This window comes from Crocuta crocuta, unplaced genomic scaffold (genome assembly GCF_008692635.1).
Source record: "Crocuta crocuta isolate KB4526 unplaced genomic scaffold, BGI_CrCroc_1.0 scaffold50, whole genome shotgun sequence".
In the NCBI taxonomy this organism is placed as follows: domain Eukaryota; kingdom Metazoa; phylum Chordata; class Mammalia; order Carnivora; family Hyaenidae; genus Crocuta; species Crocuta crocuta.
Window position 1 is genome coordinate 1,232,573 of NW_027527428.1, and position 5,841 is coordinate 1,238,413.

Consider the following 5,841-nt stretch of genomic DNA (forward strand, 5'->3'; position numbering starts at 1 on the left):
CTCGGAGCCTGGAGCCTGTTTCAGCGTCTGTGACTCCCTCTCTCTCTGACCCTCCCCTGCTCATGCTGTCTCTCTCTCTCTCCTAGAAATAAATTTAAAAAAATAAATAAATAAAACTTGTAGAGAAAGTCCATTACTCACAAAATTAAAAAACACAAAAACACAAAAAAACAACAACAATAAAAAACCATGCTCACCACAGCCTGCAAGCTCTAGCCTGAACCTGACCTGTGCATGGCACCCCTCCCCCATTCCTTGAAGCTCTGCCTGGAAACCCTCCCTTCCCTGGGGAGCTCCTTTTGTCTCCCCGCCCCTGCTGCCAGAACCTCGTCTCCAACCTCCCCCGGGGGCTTCTCCTGGGTCATTCCCAGGGCCCAGAAGTGAGTCGACTCCCCCCAGTGCCTGTTCTCCCCTTCCTGCTAACCCGCAGGCCTCAATTTAAAACCAGCCTTTCAGAAATGCCCTTTCCAGTGCTCCAATTTAAAGTTAACCTCCCCGATTTACTTTATCACCGCACCCTGTAATTTCGCATTTCTGCCCTGACCACAGTTTTTGGTCCGGCATCCCCACGAGGCCACACATTCCATGAGGACCAAGTTCATGGCTATTTCGTCCACTTGTGTGTACACCAACGCCCTGGCACAATGAAATGAGGTGGCCGCCACACCGTTGGTCCCTTTTCTGAAAAAAATCTGCCTTCGGCAATTAAAACAATAATTAAAATGAAGAACAGGGGCACCTGGGTGGCTTAGTCAGTTAAGCGTCTGACTTCGGCTCAGGTCGTGGTCTCAAGGTTCGTGGGTTCGAGCCCCGCGTGGGGCTCTGTGCTGACAGCTCAAAGCCTGGAGCCTGTTTCAGATTCTGTGTCTCCCTCTCTCTGTCCCTCCCCTGCTCATGCTCTGTCTGTCTCTCAAAAATAAATAAACATTAAAAAAAATTAAAATGAAGAATAAAGTGCCAATGAGACAGGAAACTGTGTCTGCTATGCCAGACACACAAGCGTGAATACCTTTTCACGTTATTTTTAGTAATCATATATCTTTTATTAAGGAAAACAAATTTAGCGGAAAGTTTATCATCTCCTGTGTTTCCGTCCCAAGGCCCATCTCTTTCCTTCCCCTTAAGTAACTGCTATAGTGACTTTGGTATGTACCCCGTGCATATTTTTAATATTTTTGTTACAAACATGAGCCTCCACAAACAATACAAGGTACTGTTTTATGTGTTTTTAAAAATGTATGTAAATGGCATAATATGCTACATAATGGTGTACAACTTAAGCTTTCCATCCAATGTTGTCATATATCTGTGCGTCTGCATACATATTATACATTAGTTCATCCATTGTAACTGTTAGATATGATGGCATATGAATACCTCACTTTGATTTATTCATTCCCTTGATGAGGTGCACCTGGCTTATCTCCAATTTTATCTCTGACAAAAATGCTGGAAAGGATGCACTTGAACCTGTGTCTCCCTATGTACGCACCCTTCAGCCCTGTTGGGCTGGCTCAAATAGATGAGAGAGAATTGGTCAGGTTGGAAGGAAACGGGAATTCTCATGTACGGCTGTGGGTGGGAATGGAAATTGATGTCGTCATTTTAGAGCAATTTGGCAATATCTGCTGAGGATGAAAACACTCAACCCCATAGCCCGACGATTCCGTCTTACTAATAAATCCTCACCACCGAAGGTAAACTGTGGAGTTCTTTTCTACTCAATGGAAAGCATAAAACATACACTATTCCTTCACGACTTAACGTTTGCAATGTGTTTGCACATATTTTCTCTGACGCGAGATTCACAGCCGTGGGAAAGGGATGTTAGCTCCGTATTATCAAGGCGAGCATGGAGGACAGATGCAGGAACACACAGCTGTAGTTTGGTGCTCGGATCAAAGCCCACTTGTTGGGTTTTCTCGTCCAGATTCGCCTCATGCAGTTAGCTTCTAAATTTTTTTACTGTTTTACTTTTTTCTGAGAGAGAGAGAGAGAGAGAGAAAAAGCGTGAGCAGGGGAGGGTCAGAGAGAGAGGGAAATGCAGAATCTGAAGCAGGCTCCAGGCTAGCCATCAGCACAGAGCCCAACATGGGGCTTGAACCCACAAACCATGTGATCATGATCTGAGCTGAAGTCAGATGCTTAACCGACTGAGCCACCCAGGCACCCCACATGCAGTTAGTTTCTATTGCCCTGCATTGTCTCACTGTTTGGGTGCTTCTAGGAAGAAATTTAACAAGCTCTGGGCACCTTGCAGCGGATGCTAGCGGGGCCCCAAGCAGATGCCCTTCGCCGAGCCTTGTCTTCATGCCTCAAGAACTGTAAGCATTGGCTGCTAACTGTTCACAGCTGTCCCTTCTTCGGAGAATTGCTCACAGCCACCCGGTGCAGCCTTACTTGGAGATGCCTGGAGATTTTCTTCAGTCTCTCCGGGGTAGGGGCAGGAAGACTTGGCCAATGGCTAGCCATACAGGTGTGCAAAGCCGGGGCTCTGTACCTCCAGCTCCATGGTACTATTTCTATTCCAGGGCTTCCTGTGGGATCAGCCTGGGATGGAGCTTCCCCAGAACTCCTAACTGGGCCTCGCTTCTTCCTCTGCCTAATTTTGCTCTTCTCACTTCCCTCTTTCTGAGAGCACTGCCTTCCAGAAATCACTCGCACAGGAATCCTGTCTCAGGCTCTGCGTCTGGTGCAATGTTTCTCAGCCTTCCAAGTGTGGACTGCTGGGCTCTATGGTTTCTGTTTCCGCTGATCTGGGGCGGAGCCCAAGAATTTGTTTTCTGATGAATTCCCAGGTGCTGCTGCTGCTGCTGCTGCTGGTCCAGGGACCGTACTTTGAGAACCGCTATCTAGGGGATCTGATGTAAGACAGGTGGTCCAGGTGAAGTGAATTCTAAGGATGGGACCTGGAGCTGGATGCTCTACTGGTAACGGGGACCCCAACATGGGTGCTAGTGGGGGCAGGGAGTTCCTAGCACGTGGTACAATTTCTGTGACAGCCTCCAGTGGGGACAGGGATGCACCAGCTTCTGCGATGTTTCTGGTACTTGAGCAGTGCCGCAGAGAGGGGGTTGAGAGGCTGTATCTGAGAGCCGTCAGTGCATTAGGGAAAGAAAATAATTAATCAAGGTGGCTAATCACCAATTCAGAGCCAAGTGTGAAGGTCATGGGACCTCTTTGGTAGTGAGGTCCTTATTGCCCGTAGCTGAAAGGTGGGCCGTGCTGAAACCCAGTCTCAGTATCTACTATTAGGAGGCACAGAAACGTTTGAAGTCTCAGCCTCAGCAAGTCTCCTAGGCTGCAGTCAGGGCCCTGAACAGGACAGGGCAGGGTCTGAGATCTCGGCCTGTGATACTCATGTAGCTGTCATTAGGAGCCCCGGAGAAGTCCCCCCAACCCCCAGGCACCTGCAGAAGTGGCCCAGTCCCCCTTGTTAGAAGACAGTCCATTAGATCAGGCAACTGTCCGTTAGCTCAGATCCTCCAAGGGCTGGAAACAAGTGGACAGTGATGCCAAGTGACCCGAAGGACGGTCCGGGCTTCTGTGTTAGAGGCATATGGGGGAGAAGGCTCTAAGTGGAATTCTGGCCCAGGGTCCTCTCCCAGCGACTCCACCAGGTTCATGGACCCAGCTGGCGGTCATTTTCCTGGTTCACAAACCTATAATCAAAATTAGCATCTGGCACAGTCCTCACCTTATTCCTTGGCCTATGGAATGCATGCTATTGTGCTAGGCAACCGCTATGATGGTGGACAAGGCCAAGTGGAAGTCCTTGAAATGGACCACCCCACTCTCACCTGCCCAAGGTCGCATATCAAAAACTCTCCTGCACACTGAGAAGTATGGCAGAGATCAGTGCCTCGGGGACTTATGGGATGCAGGGTGGTAATCTCCATCGCATTCGTGTTGTCTGAGCCCCGCAAAACCTGAGGGACCAGGGCAGATAACAGGGGACTTCCAGAAACTTAGGCGGGCCCCACCTGTGGCTGCCATGCTCAATGCAGTGTCTTTAAAGGATCGAGAGTTGCCCAGCTTCTGGTATGTGATACACCGCTACTGATCTGACAACTGCATTCTTTTTAATATCCTCCTAGAAAGGGGGTTTGAAACAGTTAGCATTTCTATGAGACAGACCACGGTAAACATTAGCAGTCTTGGCCCAGGGCTCTGCTGGGTCTCCTGCTCTGTCTCCGGGAGATCTGGATGGCTGGATGTTCTACAAACATTACACTGGTCACTGTGAGAGTGGCGTCGTGTTAATTGGACCTCACAAGCAAGAAGGGCAAGTGCTCTAGACATCTTGGTAGCACACATGTTCTCTAGAGGGTAGGAAGTAGCGCAGCAAGAATTCGGGAGCCCGCAACATCAGTGAAGATTTTAGGAGCCTAGCGATCTCTGAAACATGCTAGGAAATTCCTTCCACAGTAAAGAATAAATAATGCTGCGCTCTGGACCTCCTTCCACGCACAGCACCACCCTGAAGCTATAAGCCTGACAGAGCCAGGGGATGGTCTCTTAAAAGGCAGCTGAGAGGGCGCCTGGGTGGCTCAGTCGGTTAAGCGTCCGACTTCAGCTCAAGTCATGATCTCATGGTGCGTGGGTTCAAACCCCGCGTCGGGCTCTGTGCTGACAGCTCAGAGCCTGGAGCCTGCTTCGGAGTCTGTGTCTCCCTCTCTCCCTGCCCCTCCCCTGCTCATGATCTCCCTCAAAAGTAAATAAACATTTAAAAAATTATTTAAAAAAGGGCAGCGGAGGGCCAAGTGCACTATTGAGAGGCCATCCTGCAGCGTGCAGCGTGTGTCTCAAAATGCAGATGGTCACATGGATGTGCGTCCCTCCAGCAGACAGAACACTGGGGCTCAGAAGCCATGGGTACAAGTAGGCATAATTGTAGTCACCGTTTTCCCATCCCTGTGTCCCTAGGACCATGAGCCTAGAGTACAGCTCCTAGAGGGAGGAAGATGCCCCCAGGGGGTGCAGGAAAGTCTCTAAATGTAAAGCTCTGGCTGCCTCTCCTTCACTTGGGGGTCTTCCCCAGGCAGCAAGGAAAGGAAGCAGCTTTCCTCTGCATCAGCCCGAAGGGAGCTGTTCCATAACGGAGCCAGGGAGAAATAGATGGACACTGAGGTGGCCGGCCCAGGCGGCTCCTGGTACTCTCGGGCATATTTTTAATTGAAAGTGGGCAAACACAACCACGGCCTAATAAGCATGGCGTCCAAGGGCTCCGAGCCCCCCAGGCAAGCCACCTACACAGGCCGTGGTGAGGAAGAAGGGTGGGTGCCAGAGGAGGGGGATGGTGCGCGTTAGTTGCAGCTTCAGGACTGGTTCAAACAGCAAGGAAAGTACGTGTCCCACTAACCTTCCTCTTTATAGTTCCCCCGGAAATTGTGACGGAGCGGAATTCTGGAGAAGCTGACCTAGATAGAGGGAACTCAATGTGAGAAGCAGCAGAGGCTGCCGGTGTCCTGCCCTGAATCCTTTTCCCAGAAAGGTGCACCAATTCCCCAGCTGGGTATCGAGCGCCACAGGTCACGGCTGTATCCTTGTCCAGAAAATTGACTTTGAGAAGGACCCTGAGACCTCGGCCATCAGGAATTGCCTTGTCTGGAGATACTGGGGAGTCGGGCGGGTCATATACACCCCCCCCTCTCCGGAGGAAGCTTTCAGCCAACAACGCTGATATTAGGGCACAGAAGTCTGACTCCCTTGCCAGTTCTGTGGTGTCTTCATGCTCCAGGGCACCTTGAGGGATCAGTCTGAGGTTGGACTTCCGCAAAACCCACGTTCTGGCTTGATGTGCTTTCCTTCTTTATTCCCCCCCCCCCCCCCCCCCCCCCC